Below are 18,646 nucleotides of genomic sequence, written 5' to 3'. Positions count from 1 at the left end.
TTACACATGAATTCCACAGAATGAACCTGTTTACTGAACATCCATCTCACTGTGTCAATCTGTGCAGTGGAAGTTGAGGGACTCTCCTGCTGCTGCCTAGCCATGCCCTGTTAAAAAGGATGAGAATGACTTCATACTTCAGTGTAGGCAAAATGTCACACTCTATATTCCACCAGAATGTTAAGAAATGTAAATAGGAAGAGAACTATCAGTAACATATCAAGATGTTACCTCTGTTGGCCTTTCTGGATCCCCCTCTGTAAAGGCAGCAGACACAGTTTCCTCGTGCTCTTAATCCTAGATGAGTGATATGTTTCAGTATACTTAAACTACCATTTGGCAAAATTTTTGGAGTATTGCCTACTTACAGTTACAAGGTCTGTTGTGGCGTGAGGGGGCTCCACCAGGCAGATAGCACCATCAGAATCTGTTGGGACAAAAGGAAAAAAAAGACATGAAAGGGAAATAAATATTTTTATGAATAGGCTTAAAAGAGATATATAGGCCTAGGCATATTACATTTTATAAAGGCACTTGTGTCTTGGGGGGTGAGCTCTGAAGGTGAGCTCCCTCCAGGGATTCCCTCAGCCACTGGCCTTCCTACATTCTGGCTTAGGGCCAGCTCCTCTGCCTCTGTTAGAGGTGGCGGTGCTGGGCCACCACCCGTTTTACGGGCATCTGCCTTCTTTCTGTCGGCTGAGCAGAAGTCTGTGTTAGTTTAAATAGGCTTAATTATTTAACAGAATATGATATAGATGAGAAGACATTTATGTGTGTGAAAACAGCATTATGTTGGTGATAAAACAACTGCACAGTCAAACAGCCACTTAATATTTACTTTACAATGTAAAACATGATCAAAATGAGGTACCCCCATTAAATTATGCTGAGGTCTTACCTATTTGAACAATGTTTTTATGTTTCATCTTAAGCTGCTGCCAAGTGCGCTTCTCCCCCGCGGGATTGCATCTACATGAAATAAATTAATGAACTACCATTCAAGCAGTTTTCCCCTGTAATATTGTGATTGCAAAGGACTACATTTAAACTTACGCATTGACTCGAGCAGCAATGTTCACCCACGCCGCCTCCCTCTCTTTTGCAGCTGCAGCAGTGTTGCACTTTTTTCTAAAAACACGTTCAAATTCGCCGTATGAGCACCTTAAGATTTCCAGTTCTAGTGGGGTAAAAAACACAGCCCTCCTCTTCCCCATCGCCATGGTGACTCGTCGAATTGGGGCTCCATTGATGTTAGCTTTTTATAGTTGTGGTGCACGCGCTTAACTCTGAGTTAACCTACTCTGAGTTGATTGAACTAACTAAGTTGCTCCTCTGCCTGGAGATGACGCTGTGCAGTGGATGCAGTGGATTGTCCACAATTGACAGGAGCCTGCTCAGCGCCTGTCACTCTGCCACAAATGTCAGGCTGTCCAGCTTTGTGCCCACAACAGAGCCCACCTTCCTCACAAGTTTGTCCAGACGTGTAGCATTCCTCTTCCTGATGCTGCCTCCCCAGCACACTGCTGCGTAGAAGAGGCTACTTGCCACCACAGTCTGGTAGAACATCTGCAGCATCTTTTTGCAGATGTTGAAGGATGCCAGCCTTCTGAGGAAGTACAGTCGGCTCTGTCCTCTCCTGCACACAGCATCTGTGTTGGCAGTCCAGTCCATTTTATCATCCAGCTGTGCTCCCAGGTATTTGTATGGCTGTACAAACTCCACACAGTCCCCTTTGATGGTCACAGGCCCCGGATGAGGCCTGGGCCTCCTGAAGTCCACGACCATGTCCCTGGTCTTGGTGGTGTTGAGGCGCAGGTGGTTGGAGTCGCACCATGTGACAAAGCCCTGGATTAGTGTCCTGTACTCATCCTCCTGTCCACTCCTGATACAGCCCATGATAGCAGTCTCATCTGCGAACTTTTGCACGTGGCAGGACTCTGAGTTGTGTTGGAAGTCCAATGTGTACAGGGTGAACAGGACTGGAGAGAGCACGGTCCCCTGCGGTGCTCCTGTGCAGCAAACCACAGTGTAAGACCTGCAGTCCCCCAGTCTCACATACTGAGGTCTGCCTGTCAGATAGTCTGTAATCCAGACCACCAGGTGTGAGCCTACTCCCATCTCTGTCAGTTTATCTCTGAATAGCAGAGGCTGGATGGTGTTGAAGGCACTGGAGAAGTCCAAAAATGTAATCCTCACTGCACTGCCGCCCCTGTCCAGGTGAGAAAGGGATCGGTGTAGCCAGTAGACAATAGTGCCCTCCACTCCCACCTTCTTCTGATAAGCAAACTGCAGAGGGTCGAGGGTGTGGCGCACCTGTGGCTTCAGGTGGTGTAGCAGCAGCCGCTCCATGGTCTTCATCACGTGTGATGTCTAGGCGACTGGCCTGAAGTCATTGAGCTCCTCAGGTTTTGGTCTCTTTGGGACTGGGATGATGCAGGATGTTTTCCACAGCTGAGGGACCCTCCCCTGCTCCAGGCTCAGGTTGAAGATGTGCTGTAGACGGTCTCCGAGTTCCAACGCGCAGGCCTTCAGCAGTCAAGGGGATACTCCATTTGGACCCGCTGCCTTGCTGGGGTGAAGCCTCCTCAGCTCTCCGCACACCTGGGCTGCTGTGATTTTGGGTAGCGGGATGGTTTCCTCTGTGCTGGTGTCAAGAGGGAGAGCAGAGGGTGGGGAGGGGGTGCAGTACTCTGAGGTGCGAATGAGTTGGGGTGGTCAAACCTGTTGAAGAAGTTGTTCAGCTGGTTTCCTCTCCCCACATCTCCTTCAATGGTGGCACACCGCTTTGAGCTGCAGCCAGTGATGATCCCCATCCCCATCCCACACCTCCCTCGTGCTGTTATTCTGCAACTTCTGCTCAAGCTTCCTTCTGCACTGCTCCTTCACCTCCCTGAGCTGGACCCTGAGTTCCCTCTGTACACGCTTAAGCTCCTGCTGATCACCGTCCTTGAAAACCCTCTTCTTCTGGTTTAGAAGGCCCTTGATATCACTCGTGATCCAGGGCTTGTTGTTAGCATAGCAGCATACAGTCCTTAAGGAAACAACAATGTCCATACAGAAGTTGATGTAGTCAGTCGTGCATTTCACAGCCCCTTCAATGTCCTCACCATGTGACCCCTGCAATACATCCCAGTCCGTAGTTGCAAAGCAATCTCTTAGAGCCTGCTCTGCCTCAGGAGACCACTTCCTGAATGAGCGTGTGGTTGTGGGTAGCCTCCTCACTCTTGGTTTGTAGTGAGGCTGAAGCAGAATCAGGTTGTGGTCTGCTTTCCCCAGTGCAGGCAGCAGGGTGGCGCTGTATGCGTCCTTTACGTTTTGCATACAGTAGGTCAATAGTCCTATTTCCCCTGGTGTTACAGTCCACATACTGGAAGAAAGCAGGTAGTGTTGTGTCCAGAGTCACATGATTAAAGTCCCCAGAGATCAACACAATGGCCTCAGGATGCTGTGTTTGTAGATTGGCAACAGTGGAGTGGATGATGTCACATGCTACCTCTGCAGCGGCCCGTGGAGGGATGTAAACAATAATGACAATGGCGTGTCCAAACTCTCTGGGCAAATAATAAATGAGGACACAAACTTACAACCATAAGTTCGATGTCCCTGCAGCAGATGGAGATTTTGGTGCTTACATGCCCAGGATTACACCACCTTGTGTTGATGTATATAGTGAGTCCTCCTCCTTTTTGCTTCCCGCAGGCTTTTGTGTCTCTGTCTGCCCTGACTGTGCTGAAGCCGGGTAGCTCCACGTTAGCATCCAGGATGTTTGTCGTGAACCACATTTCAGAAAAGCACAGCAAACTGACATTTTTCACCAGCACAGCCAGATCATTGATTTTGTTCAGTAGTGAGTTCACATTTCCCATGATATTCGAAAGTACCGAAGGCTTGTATCTCCACTTCCTCGCCAGCCGCTTAGCCTATAGGTTAGCACCGTCTCTGCAGCCTCGATACGGCCTCCTCACCTGGTCAGGTCACTGGGGAACCACACTGGCACGGAACTTTGTTTGCAGAGTGAGTAGTTGGTTACTTGAATGAACAAGTTTAGGCTTGTTAAAATCCATATCCATAGGATAGAGGTTAATTAGTGACAAAAAAGAGCACTGAAAGCTCAAAAAGTACAAAAAAGTACAAAACAGCACACATCACACACAGAGCTGCTGGAAGGGCTGCCACTTGCAACGGCACCAGAAATGGCATGATTTTGAGATGTACACTTTAAAGTATAATTTGTGACATCACAAGTTGGGACTTGTCAATTTTTGTGACGAGGAGGGGGTTTTGGACCCAAGTGCAGAACCACCACAGCACGGATATTGCTCATAATTGCTCATTAATCTGAGACTTGGCAGGTCCAGATAAGCAGCAACAATAGAGTCTCTAGTAATGCAAGGTGAATCAAACAAGCAGTCACAGGCAGGCAAAGATTTAGGAAGTGCTAATATCAAGTTTTTGAGTCTCTTTTGGTGCAGCAAACACCAAACAATCTCAGGCAAACCAAAATCCAGGAAGCATAAGGCCAGGGGTGGGGCTTACGGACAGGGAAGCCAGGCAGTTGCTTGGAGCCCCAGCCACTTATTTACAACAATGATTATTGATAGGCCTGAGCTTTCTCTCTTGGTCCCTGGACCTCACTTTGAGAACCACTAATCTATTTTTTCAGTATTCATCTCAAATGTCCCAGAAATTGTACATTAATGTGTGCAAAAACCAAATTTTTGCAGCGTGCACAGGTGGGTGGGGCCCCAGGGATTTCTTGCTTGGAGCCCCAAGAGACCCGAGCAGCACCACTGCGTTAGGCAAGACTCCTCGTCAGGGACAAGAGGCTAAGATATTTACTGTGGAACAGAACAGGTGTGGTCAGGTGAGCAGATGAGAAGACAATGGCAGCGGGTACAAGAACTGAATATACTGTGACACTTTTTGGTGAAGTTGGAAACACCTTGCTATCCAACTTATTTGCATATCCATAGACTCTGGAATGAAATGGAGTAGATATCATTTTAAGTACATTTTAAGTATTTTTTTTTAATAATTCTTGAATTAATTTAACTTTTTTGTGGAAACCAATATCTGATGCAAATTCTTATTATTCAAAACAGATTTTGTGTCTGAAAATATGTGGGGGGATATTTAATTTTACAGTTAGAGAAGTTAGAAAAGAAAAAGTTAAATGGACTTTGGGTCCTCACCACAGAATACAAATACCACAGAGTACCACAGAGTACAAAGTAACTCTTTTTGAGGCATTGGTATTTTGACAATATAATAAAGTTACTTCTGCTGACCCTCTTCATGGTTGAAATTGATTCCCTAACACTAACCAGGGTTAGCTTTATCAACGCCTGTGTTCAGTGTTGGAAATGAACTAAATTTTTTTACATACAATTTTAAAATAAAAAATAAAATTTAGACATCTGTACTGTATTATTTTAGCTTAGTAGATGTTCATAAGTTTGGTGACTGTTTAAAATATTAAAATACCATTTTGCGATGCGATCATACCAGACACAAAGCCCATTTCATTACATAGGACATTACATAGACTTATACTCATTTTTCTGGAGACTTACCTAACCATAACCATAACAACTAGCAACTATCTGCATCAAACATACCTGTCAATATTGGGATTTCAAAATGACCAAATGTTTCGGTACCCTGGGCCGTTCCACCACTGTTACCACTGTCCACTTACCCCTTACATTTACATAAGGGTATACACAGTGGAACTCAAAATCACGACTAGTCAGCCACTTGCTTTGAAATATCAGAGCAACACAGATCAGGTTAACTGGTTCCTACATTAAGTGACTAAAGTTAGGTGGTCAGAATCAAATACCTGGTTGAAAGTGAAATGCTGTGAACATCCCTGTATGACATCAGTGAAAACACAAAAAGCCTTATATTTTCAGCATTTGTGTTTATTTTGTGTATTGCTTGAAGTAGGGATGAGCGAGTACACCACTATCTGTATCTGTATCTGTTCAACCATCTAAATTATCTGTATCCGTATCTGTACTCGGAGTGGGCGTGGTTTAACCGGAAATGGGTGGGGCTTAAATCTGTACATTATTTTAAGTCTGAAATTGATATGGATTGATCAGAAGTTGCTATATTTATTGTTTATTTGAAAATTATTTACAGAACAGCCTCAAAATTGAGATTCAAATCAATATTTTTGATCACAAGAGAACTATTTACAGAACAAGTTTTTTTATGAACTCAGAACCTGAATATTCTTAAGTGTATGAATGAATATTTACAGAACAGCCTCAGAATTGAGATTCAATGTTTTTGATCACAATATCACCAGCCAAACTAAGAGCAAGCAGAAGAAAAAAAAAAAAAACCCGACCGGAGTGGAGGCAGCGACTGACGCAACACGAGCCGTTTTCAGCTCTGTCTTGTCAAATGCACCGCGTATGTTACGAAACAAGTTCACCAAGTAACTTTAAAAATACAACGTAAGGAGTACTGAAGAGAGCAACGTGACTGTGTAGGGAGGGGTGGGCGCTGTGTGTGACTGGCCAATCACAGAGCGTGAAGACAGTCAGTTACCCAATGAGAATTTTCCTTCAGCACAAGCACGGATATTAACAAGTTTTACTCGTATCATACTCGTACTCGTCAAAAATGCTTTATCCGCTCAACCCTAGCTTGAAGGATATGTGGACATCACTTACATATTATGCTTCACTTGTGAGAGGCTACTAGCAAGTGAGACAATTGGTAGAAGACAGTCAAAGTTAAATTCAACCAAAAAATGAGTAAAGTTTGGTTTGGAGGCTGAAAATTTTTGTTTATGAATAACATATTTTCCTAATAGAATGAAAAAAATAACTAAATACTGAAGACTTTTGTTGTTCTTATTTTCATAATAGCATATAACATCTTTCAGGGAGAAATGGTATGATATGTTAACATGAGTGAAGATATGAGAACATAAGTCTGACCAAAATTGCATTGTTGTCATGATTCAGCTCCGGTGTCTCTATTCTCCCAGGGCTAACGGTGTTCTTTCCTCCCTCTCTGTCAGCAGGCGGAGCTCGAGAGAGAGAGACGGGTCTGATCTCCCCAGGTGCGAGTTTATCAGACACACCTGCGCCTCATGGGCTCATCATCCGGCTTCTTAAGCCAGCTCCAGTTTGACTCCTGTGCCAGACTATTCTCTATGCTCTTGCCATACGAGCTCTGCGCCTGTTGCTATCACTTGTCTCTCTCTCTTGTGCCTCCAGCGATCATAGTTTTGCTGTACAGCTCTCTAGTGAGTTTGCTCCTAGACACCCTTAGTTATTTTACCTCCTGAGTGAGTTTTTCGCCCTTGTGGTGTTTTTGTGTTTTTTTTTTGAGTTGCTACTTTTCCCGCAGTGGTGTTTTTGAGTTTTCCTTTTCTTTGTCGGACTTGTTCCCTGTAAAGGTGATTTTGTGTTCTACAATAGACTCCTTTCGTTACGACTCTGCATCTGGGTCCAGACTCTCCCTGCTCATACGTGACAATTGTGACATTACATTCAAAAAACAGACGGTTTAAAGTTTCATCAGCATGCCCACAAAAAACATAAGAGCTGTCCACATCCATGAATTTTGAAATGAAAGAGTTAACAGGATATATTTTGGGAAGAATTTTGAAATGAGTTTCTTTTACTTTGTTATGAATACAGTATTTGTGAGGTAAAAGCCGTATTTTTTCCGTCTATGTCCTCTAAATGAGAGTGCCAATAAAATTGGAGAAAACCTTTTTTTATCTTGAAAAATGTATTGTTACATTTCTTACAAAACAGAAAACAGATGTGCCCTCTGGTCTAATTCCTTCACAGGAGGATAAGTGACTTTTTATCAAACTAAGTGAGCCAGAGGGGATTGCTTTTATCACTGAGTTGTATTCTTTGAAAGGTACTGTGTGTGTGTGTGTGTGTGTGTGGTCGTGGATGTGCATAAGTACATATGGAGGGTGGGAGGGATGGGTTTTCTCTGTTTTTATGTTTTCCTTTAGAATGTTTTTAACTGCTGTAAAGCACTTTGTGTTGCATTTTATTGTGTATGAAAAGTGCTATATAAATAAAGTTTGATTTGATTGGGAAATTATGATGAGATATAAAACTCTCATAGGAGAGGGCAAGACCATGTTCATCCAAAACAGACAAGATATTATTTCTGCTTCTCTCAAACCATTTGGAATAAAAAAGAGACTTATTCCTAATACTTATAGACTGGTTACTCAATAACAAAGTTTTGTGAGGAGAAAAATTGTGAATGAAGCACTATTCCCAGGAAAGAAGTGCTTGCTGATGAAATTTGGACAGAGTGACCAAAAGCTTGTTGGATACGTAGTTGCAGGTTAAAACGAAAGCAAGTCTACCAATTCTTTCAAAAATATGCTTGGGGATGAAGAACCACAATGAATTTTTAACCAGTTAATTTTAAAAATATTTATAATTTCAATGAAATTAAGCACTTCAAGACCACCTTCCGCTCTGCTGTTAGACAGAACTGCATTTTCAAGTTTGTTTTATTTTTCCAGATGAATTCTCGAAATAGCTTGTTAATTTCATTAGCAGTGGCATCATTCACAAAGAGAGAAAGAGCTGCATAAACAAAATGACAGACACCTTCAGCCTTTGACAAAAGGACCCTGCCCTATAATGTTAAGTCTCTCTGAGGCCAAAGGTTAAAGATATCTCTATTTTTTTAATTCTTCCAGAAAGTTCAGTTGTTGTCTTGCTATTAAATTTTTTGTTATGTGAATGCCCAAATACTTGACCATGGTGGTTTTACTGGGATATTATCTATGAAAGTGTCATCACAATTGTGTATGGGCAGTAATTCACATTTAAATACATTGAGTTTCAGGCCTGATGCTAATGAAAACTGTTTTACTAGATCAATAGCTTTGAACAGCTGTTCTTTTTCAGAAAAAGGGTTGTATCATCCACCAATGCCTTTAAAATCAGTATCATGAACTATATTTAATGACAACAATTCAAAAACTAAAATAAATAGAAAAGGTGAAATCGGGCACCCCTGCCTAACACCACGATTTGTCTTAAATCTGTTAGACGTGCTGTGGTTGATAATCACTGAGCTATTAGTTCCTTTATAAAACATTTCAATAGTATCTATAAATTGATTTCCAAAGCTAAACAATTGAAGACATTCCGTAAGAAACTTATGTTCAATGGTGTCAAAAGCTTTGTAAAAGTCTAAAAAGAGAATGAGCGCCAAATCCAAAATAAGTCTGATGTTATTACTTGTATGTCCATCTTTAATGAAACCTGACTGTGTTTCAGCAACAATATGAGGTAGACCCATTTTTAATCTAGTTGCACTGATGCCAGAATCTTGTAATCAATAGTAACAAGAGTGATAGGTTACCAGTTTTCTATCAATAAATTGTCTTTATCTGGTTTCGGGATTAGCCATATAATGCCTTGTTCCATAGTTGTAATCACATCTCACCGATCAGCACATTCACAGTACATACAAAATAAAGGTTCCTGAATGATGTCCCAAAAATGAATATAAAATTCAACTGAAAGCCCATCTATACCTGGGGATTTACCCTTTTCACTGAGAAAAGAGCAGTTTTGATTTCCTCTTTGGTCAGGTTAGAGTCACAAGTTTTTTTTCAAGTCCTCATCAACTGTGACGATGTGTTTTTTAATCTTACAAATAAATATTTCACAAGAAGGATTGTTGAATTCTGATTTGTACAAGTTGCTATAAAAGGAAAAAACAGAATCAGATATTAATTTTTGATCCCTACATTTACTACCATTAATATTAAGCATACTTAGTGACTTTCTTTGGCCATTTCTTTTCTCCAAAGCAAAAAAAATAGCTGGAGTTTGTTTCCCCCTCTTCCAGCCACTTGGCTCTAGATCTCACAAATGCACCCTTGGCTAACTCAATATAAATCTGATCTATTTTTACCTGTATTTCTTTTACTTCTAACTCCTCTGCAGAAGATAAGTTGGGCTTAGATAAGAGGAAACCAATTCTGCTCAGTAATTCAGTTCTGTTTTATTTTTGAGGGCTTTTAACTCTTAACCTCTCTTTACAGCAATACTTATTGTCATAAACTTGAAGTACTCCCAGTTTTGTGCATATTCATTGTCTGCAACTTCATTAAAAATTTCACTGGCTAGATTTTTTATACTATCATTAAAGCAATTGTCCTTATAGATATTATTAAATTTCCAGTATCCTCTTAATTTAGTCATATTCTGTGAGCCCCCTAATTTCAGAGTGATTTTCCTGTGATCTGACAATGGAGCGAAAGAATGTGAGACATCATTCACATACTGAAGTGCAGAGGAAGAAACTAAAAAAATATCAATCCTAAATCTAAATGAAAGATTACTATTAGACCATGTAAAATCCTGTATATCTGTGCTAAAAAAAACACCATGTATCGGTCAGGGAGAGATCTGAGCAAAGTTTTCAAACAATATTGTTGTTCAGAAAAGATTGACACATTTTTGAGGAGAATCTATCTATTGCATCATCAGGAAACTCATTAAAGTCACCACCTAAAATTACATAAGAATTAGGATATTTGTGTAATGGCGCATTTATGAGGTGATCGGACTAAAAAGTATCTTATTGGATGAGTGAGAATTATACCCATAAATATTACATACTACAAAATTTGAATTAGCATTTTTTGAAAATTATGAAAATCCATCTACCATCATGTGAAGACACCACCTCTAAGATTTCCCCTTTAAATTTATGCAAAAAAATTGAAACTCGAGCAGAAGTACCATGACTACAGAAAATCTAATTTCCCCACTGCCCTTTCCAGAACTTGACATATGACTCACTTGAATGTGTTTCTTGTAAAAGTATTAAGTTATCCTAACTATTTTTACAGAATAGAAAAGTGGCCTTTCTTGTCAACAAATAGCGTATACCTCTGACATTCAGTGACATAACTGTTAGAGAATCAAACTTAAAATCCATTAAGAATAAAAGGATAAAATAATGATATAGCTCTCACAAATAAATAACAAGAACTTTGAAGTGTGTTTAGATTCCTTAAACGAGGAAGTGATAGACAGCCAAAAAAAATTTCTGACTATAGAAAAATATATTGTTGGTACCATAAATATGGTTAGTTTAAATTTATTTAATCAATAACTATCAAAGACGTTGGGTTAAACCCAGAATATTACTATTCAAACAGAACACATACTGTATTAGGACCATTTATCTCCCTTACCCCACGGAACAAATAATATTAGTATAAAATTGTATAATGTTGTGGGATTAACCCAAATAATAATACTGCTGGTGTTTTAACGATGACTTTCTTCTACATTACCAGGTATCTCTTAATATCGACAGGAAACATATCAATCTTCATCTGTCACCTCGAAGATTAGTAGTTCTTAGTCAATGAGTCTATGCATACAGATATATCCTCCCTGGGGAAGTGAAGTGTTTGGAAACAGCATTCTTCATCAGTCATCGCCGAGAGGTAATAGTTCATAGTCAATACATTTATGCATAGTTCTTTTATAACCTCCCTGGAGATGTGCCGCGTGTAGGGAGCTTACCAAAATGTATAAATCCTCCTCATTTTGTCTGAGGAAAAGGTTTTAATCAATGTTTAAATGGTTAAATTTTTTCCCTCTATCAGAGCATAAGGTCCTAGGAAGGACGCCTTTTTACCTTCCTTCCTTGCCTTGTATTAAACCTGTCTGCCACTCGATCCTTCGGGGAAAGTGCCTCAGTGAGACACCACTTGATGTCCCGCAGAAACTTGCAGCCCTTGCAGCCCAACTTGCAAGCACTCTTCCAAACAGCATCACGGATACGGCGCAGCACGAAAAGGATGATTAGGGACCGGTGGGATCCGTCCTTTCTCTTTGGACCAAGGCAATGTACAATGTCAACACCCTCCTGTAGATATTCATGAAGTCCCGGGGAAACTTTTCCAAGGATGTCAATCACAACTGCTCTTATGTCTTCGTTCTCTCACTCCGTGTAGTTTCAGTGTCCATCTGTAACTGTAACGCTTGTTTTCAGCAACCCCTGCCCTCAGAATCCGGTTCTCTTTTTTCAGTTGTTCAGTTTCTAACTTTGTCTGTTTCAAAATGTCTTTGTGGTGATTAGTATCCATCACAAGTTGCTCAACTGTAGAGGACAGTTTTTTAATATGTTGAGAAATTGTTTCTGTCGTGAATTCAATCACTGAGATCTTATGAAATGTCTCGTCATGTTTATTTGAGAGCTCTTGAATAGCTGCCAAAATGTCAGCTCTGATATTTGCACTGTCACCGTTACTGTTAGAGTCGCATTTCTTCCGCTTGTTAACATGTTTCGCTTAGGTGTTACTGGACTGGATCGAAAGTGTGTCCATTGTATATTCAGGAGTAGTTTCTATGCTTCCCTTACCTGGTGTATTCATTTCTACTGACTTTTCAGAGTCACTCACTTTAGCATTGGAGGTCATCTTCCCTTCTCTTACGTTAACGTCCGTTGGCGTGTAAGCTAGCTTGCGTTCAAACTTTTACTGTCTTGGTTTTTCCAAACTTTTTCTCTATTCCATGGAACATTAGCCCTGGCACCAAAATATTAATGTGTTAAACTCACTTTTATATCATTAAAATCTTAAAATTACCACATATTCTGTCTGTCTATTCACAAAGCCTCAAATTGTTTGAGGAAGAAACTTTGCTTTTTGCATCCTACACCACCGCCATCTTGGCCCATCACGCTATTGGCTGTCCTAAAAGTCGCTAGAAGTTGCTAATCAACGCTATCAACTAATTTGCATAATTTCATAGTTTTTTTTAGTTTGGTTGTCTTAAATTTGGTTTGGTTCAAACCTTATGGTCCAGCACCCTTATGGTTGATTTATTTAGTCTGGATGTGGAGGGGTGAACATCTCTACAACGTTCCCCAATTAGAAACCGCGGATGGACAAAAACATCGGTGACGCTCTGAGGGCCCGCACCGCTGCATATAACTCAGCACTAGCAATGGGGAACAAGGAGGAACACAAGGCTGCCTCCTACTATGTCCGCAGAGCAGTTAAGGAGGCAAAACAATGTTATGGGAAGAAACTGGAGTTACAATTACAACAATCGGACTTTAGGGGGCTATGGCAAAGTCTTCACACAATCACGGACTATAAACCCAAATCCACACCCATCCCAAATGCAAACACTTCCCACGTGGACGAACTTAACATCTTTTATGCGCGCTTTGAGAACACTCAGGCTGCAGAAATCCACCACATTTCATCCAGCGGCGAGGAAGTGACATTCCAGGTGACAGAACATGAAGTGAGGCATGCACTTAAGCAGGTGAACCCCAGGATTACGGGGCGAGTCCTCAGAACTTGTGTAGACCAACTAGCTCCTGTGTTTACAGAAATCTTCAACCTCTCCCTCTGCCAATGCATTATCTCCACCTATTTTAAATGCTCCACCATAGTCCCTGTCCCCAAAAAACCCCCCAAACCGCTTCATAGCCTTAACACCAATAATAATGAAATGTTTTTGAAAAGGTGGGCGGCACGGTGGCGCAGCAGGTAGTGCGCGTGCCTCACAGCAAGAAGGTTGCTGGTTCGAACCCTGGGTCGGGCGGGGCCTTTTCTGTGTGAAGTTTGCATGTTCTTCCCGTGCAAGCGTGGGTTCTCTCCGGGCACTCCGGCTTCCTCCCACAGACCAAAAACATGCTCATTAGGTTAATTGGTCTCTAAATTGTCCGTAGGTGTGAGTTGTCTGTCTGTGTGTTTGTGTATGTAGCGATCGGCTGGCGACCGGTTCAGGGTATACCCCGCCTCTCGCCCATTGCTAGCTGGGATAGGCTCCAGCCCCCCCGCAACCCCGAAATGGGATGCGCGGGTATAGAAGATGAATGAATGTTTTTGAAAAGCTCATCAAAACTTTCATCACCCCTTCCCTACCCCCTACCCTAGACCAATTACAGTTTGCATAACTGAGTATGTGACAAATAAACTTGAACTTGAACTTGAAAAACCCAAAATGTGATGTCCACATATGTGGACACCAGGTCCGAGGAGGATAATGAACATTCATTCTTGTTTCATGCACAAGATGCTAACATATACAGAATTGATGAGATACTGCAAGCCTTAGTAAGGGACCTTATATTAGAGAGTACTGGGGTTGCAGTTCCTTTTGCAGACGTTTCTGTACATGGCACTCTTGCACAGGTTACTGGTAATTACTTAGGTATGCTTAGCATTCTTGAGTTCTTGGAGTCATTTAATGCAAACTGTTTCTGTAGATTGTGCTTAACTGATAAATCTTCAGCTCAGTCAATTTTCTGATAAGAACGACCCATGTTTGACTTTAAGATCACAAGTTCTGAATCATCAACATTATACTAGTTTGGCAGATGATCCCTAATTAACCCTTTCATCTGGCATCAAGAGAAAGAACATACCTAATACAGTGCAATATTTCAATATTGCAGAAAATTCTGCTGTTGACATCATGCATGATATTTTGGAACGTGTTGGTCAATATGAGGTCAAATTGTTGTTCGAGTATTTCATTGAACATTTCATCTCTAAAGAAAGTTTGTTAAATAAGATGTATGCTTTTAATTATGGCTATCTGGAAAAGAAAAAAAAAAGTCTTGTTGACTTGTCTTTCTTTTACAGATAGCCATAACATAACATAACATTATGCTTGATGGTGGAGGACATGGAATAGGGTTAAATGTATCACAAACACTGTGTTTGATCACAAACATATCGTTGATATTTGATGACCTGGTACCAGAGTGCTATGCCCTGGTCTAGGGGAACCCTTGACATAACAGATAAAGGTGCTCCCCCAGGCTTCCCACTCCAAAGAAGGCCAGCAACTAAGTAAGCCAAGTGCAAAAAATGGTGCCGTTTTATTTAACTTCAGGGGAAGAACAGGCAGAACAAACTAAAATCATCTTAAACTTACTTAATAAAAGAAAGGAAAATAAATGACAAATTTCTAACCTAAGCTTCTAACATAAAAAAACAGGAGAAAAGGGGTTTCAAAACAAACAGGCTTCTCCCCCCTACTTAGCTGCCCTACTATTTACAACTATTTACAATATTTACAAATGTTCAACCTGATGTACACATGCTCTCAGCGATCTACCACAGAATTACTCTATCCTATAACAAACGATCTTATGTCGACTCTTTTACACAGCTTACTCCAACCCAACAATTCAAAACACCATGCTGGCAGTTCCCTGTGGTGGAAAGGCTGGAGAGGAGAGCAGTGTGTAGGCCGCCAGTGCTCAAATAGGCCAGGGATCCGCCCCCTGACCAATCGCACTGCAGCAGTCATCATCATGCGCCACCTGTTCTCAATTCACGCTGAAGAGAGAGAGAGAAACGCACACACACCGGGAGAGGAGACACGGTTGCAAGGAAAAACACATACCCAATCACAAATGACCCACAGGGTCATAACACAGAGGATGACTTGCACTGGCAATTATTGCTGTTGTTGCTGAACATTATAAATATTGTGTTTTCATACCTCATCACCGAAGGGATGACTGTGTGTTTAAAACACCTCTTTTTTTTTTTCTTTTGATTGATCATGAAACTTGTTTCCATGACCATTTCCATGCTTTCAAAGTAAGTGAAAAAATCCCGAGGAAGATACTAGTTCTAGAAAGGGATAGAAAAAAACATTTCAAATCTTTTGATGCCCAAATGTCCTATGGGTGTAATTTACATTTTATGTTGTGTCAGAGAGCTGTATCATTTGTTAACATTGTTGCATAATTTGCTAAAAGTGCAGCTATGCAATGTCAGTGTTTGAAATATATTTACACTGGTTTATTCAAAATGTAATTTAACTTGTTATACAAGTAAGTAGCCTGCTAGCTTGAGAAGGAAGAATGTGTATTCTGACGTGAGGATCAAAAGTTCTCAAGTCTAGAATGCATTCCTCTGCTTTGTTGGGATCATGTGTTTGAATGTTGCTTTTTTCACTTTGCATCCAGTGGTGAATGCCAGAGATCTTATTTTTTTCTCTGCAGGTTATTACTTGTCAATGGTTATGTTCTATTTTTCATTACAGTTTTACAGTTACATACAATTCACTCCACCTTGCTGTGCATTTTAATTGCGTCCATATTTCTTTTCCTGACTAAATGTCACCAAACTTGCACTTCATCATGCAGTGATGGCATGGCACCATAAAGTCAAACAAACAGAAGTGTGCAGCATGGATTGTTATCTCTACAGTGTTTTCAGTGTGAATGTTTGCTGAAATGTATGTTTACACTTGTTTGCACTTTAATCAATATGTGACTTGTTACACCAGCAAGTATGCAGCATGGATTGTTGAACACACTGAATGCAAATTTATTAAACAAAGATTTGTAGTCAACAATATGGTGTGTTTTTGCAGTGTCTTATAATAATAACTCCATCAGTGTTAAATAAGACATACTTTTAAGTGTTGAATCTTAACACTATAATAGAGTTCACATGAAAATTAACTCAAAGTGAGAGTTCTATTTTATGAGATACAGTTATATGATATATAGTTTTAACTCCACAAAAGTTAAGTTTTAACTCCTGAAAAGGGTTAAAAGATCAACTCTTAGAAAGGAGTTACTTTAACTCTGTCCTAGAGTGTATTTGATGGTCTTACATGTACACTCACATTGGGTTGATTTGAACTCACTGAGAGTTTATTCCAAAGACCAGAATTTGCTGTGGAAAGGCAGAGTGTGATTCTCTAACCTTCTCTATGTTGTTTAACTGTAAATAGTTAAAAGTTTACAAATCTTATGCACACAATCAGAGATTGGATCTTTTTGAGATGGGTATTTGTTTTTGTACTTTAAAAGTATTTTTGTAGCACTGTGTTCCATGTTGACTATAATAAGCCGTATAAATAATAAACATTTGACATGATGTATTTTTTGTGCATTAGTAATTCATTTTACACATAATTTGATATTATTTTTTGGTAATAATTTATGCAACAAAAAATCTGAGGAGCCATTTGGAAGCTGAAAGAGCTGGCTCTTTTAAGAGAGCCAAGCCATAAGAATCAGCTCTCTTAAAAGAGCCGGAATTCCCATCATTAACATAAGTCAATATCATATGTTTCTCTCCACAAATTATTTACCACAGGAGTTATATGGGGGTGATGTGAAGAGCAGCGATTACCAATATGTTACTACAACTACTACTTTCAAAAATAAATGTCCATTAATTTTTGGCCATGTAATTAAAAATGTAACGCGGACATTCCAGTATCAACCAACTGACAAAACCAGGCGTTACCTGGCAGACAATGTTCAGGGAGAGTTGGATGAGGAGCAGCTTTGGAGGGAAAACAACGGAGGAGTTTGGAGTTGATTTTGAGTTGACAGATCTGAAAGGTTGGCAGGAGATGGCGGCGGCGTCAGCCGGGCATGGACGGGGTAAAAATAATTGGCAGATTGTGGGAGATCCCAGTCGAGTTGAAAATAACTTCCTGGCGGTTGAGCACAACTGTTCCGTGAATGGATCAGAAGTAGGCAGTTGGGCAGATATGGATGAGGAGGAAGGGGGAGATTGTGAGTTTGAAAGAGGAGCGAGTGGATGGAGTAATGGGAGGAATAAAAGGAAGAAGAATGGCAATGATGACAGTTATAGCAGTGAGGAGGAAGGAGCCACCTGAGAATTATTTTGTCATCATACGATTCAATGAAAAGACACAAGAAAACATGAAGAAGCTTAACCCCTTTGTGCTAACAACATCTAGCAAGTAAAATAGGAGAGATACAGTTTGCAAAGGTCCTGAGTGATGGCAATTTATTGGTGAAATGTGCTAATAAAGAGCAAGTTGAGAAGGCACTCAAACTGAAAGAGTTGGGAAAAAACAAGGTGGCAAGCACAGGGAGGGTGGGAGCACGAAATGGTGGTGGATGCAAAGGAGTGATTACAAGGTTGTCACTGAGTGTGAGTATGGAGGAACTTTAGAGGAATATCAAAGGAGGAAGAATAATGAATTTGCAAAGAATGAAGACAACAAAAGGAGTGAGAATGGATAGCGAAACTGTATTAATTCAGTGTGAAGGAAAGTGTGTGCCTAAGAAAGTTTTCCTGGGTTTTATGAGTTACCCAGTGAGAGTTTATGTTCCAAAATCATTAAGGTGCTTTAACTGGTTTGGGCACATAGCCAAGAACTGCAAGGAGAAGAGGAGATGTGCTAGGTGTGGGGGAGACCATGAGTATGGAGAGTGTGGAACAGGGGTGCAACCAAAATGTTGTAACTGTGGAGGAGCCCATAACATGGGATATGGAGGATGTGAGGCTATGAAAAGGGAGAATAATATCCAAAAAGTAAGAGTGGAAAGAAAGATATCGTATGTTGAAGCTGTAAGAGCGTCGAGGGGGCAGAAGAATGGAACTAATGATCAAGGAGTAATGAGAAGTCGAGAGGGGCAACAAAGAACAAATGACAGCATGTATGTGGATAAAAGGGACTTGGGAACATTCATTGCAGGGGTGGTCAACAGTATGGCTGAGGTGAAGTCAAAAAGTGAAAAAATCCAGCTGATTGTTAAAGACCAGATGTAATGTGTGCAGGAAACGTGGTTAAAACCAAATCTAGACTTTGTGGTACATGGGTATACAGTGATAAGGAAAGACAGAAGTCAAGGG

At 40.7% G+C, this 18,646-nt stretch overlaps 1 long non-coding RNA gene across 2 annotated transcripts; it reads right to left on the bottom strand.

The window, feature by feature from the left end:
- Positions 1-241: 241 nt before the first annotated feature.
- On the bottom strand, positions 242-953 carry LOC143316823 (uncharacterized). Of its 2 annotated transcripts, none has more exons than XR_013076624.1 (3): positions 899-953; positions 369-427; positions 242-297 (listed from the first exon to the last, which is right to left on the bottom strand). It is a non-coding gene; the product is annotated as an uncharacterized LOC143316823 (long non-coding RNA). The 2 variants fall into 2 exon arrangements; XR_013076623.1 differs by lacking the exon at positions 899-953 and adding an exon at positions 520-675.
- Positions 954-18,646: the final 17,693 nt, after the last annotated feature.

Source organism: Chaetodon auriga, chromosome 24 (genome assembly GCF_051107435.1).
Source record: "Chaetodon auriga isolate fChaAug3 chromosome 24, fChaAug3.hap1, whole genome shotgun sequence".
Classification (NCBI taxonomy): domain Eukaryota; kingdom Metazoa; phylum Chordata; class Actinopteri; order Chaetodontiformes; family Chaetodontidae; genus Chaetodon; species Chaetodon auriga.
The sequence above is the reverse complement of the archived record's forward strand: the minus strand, read 5'-3'. Positions and strand labels throughout refer to the sequence as shown.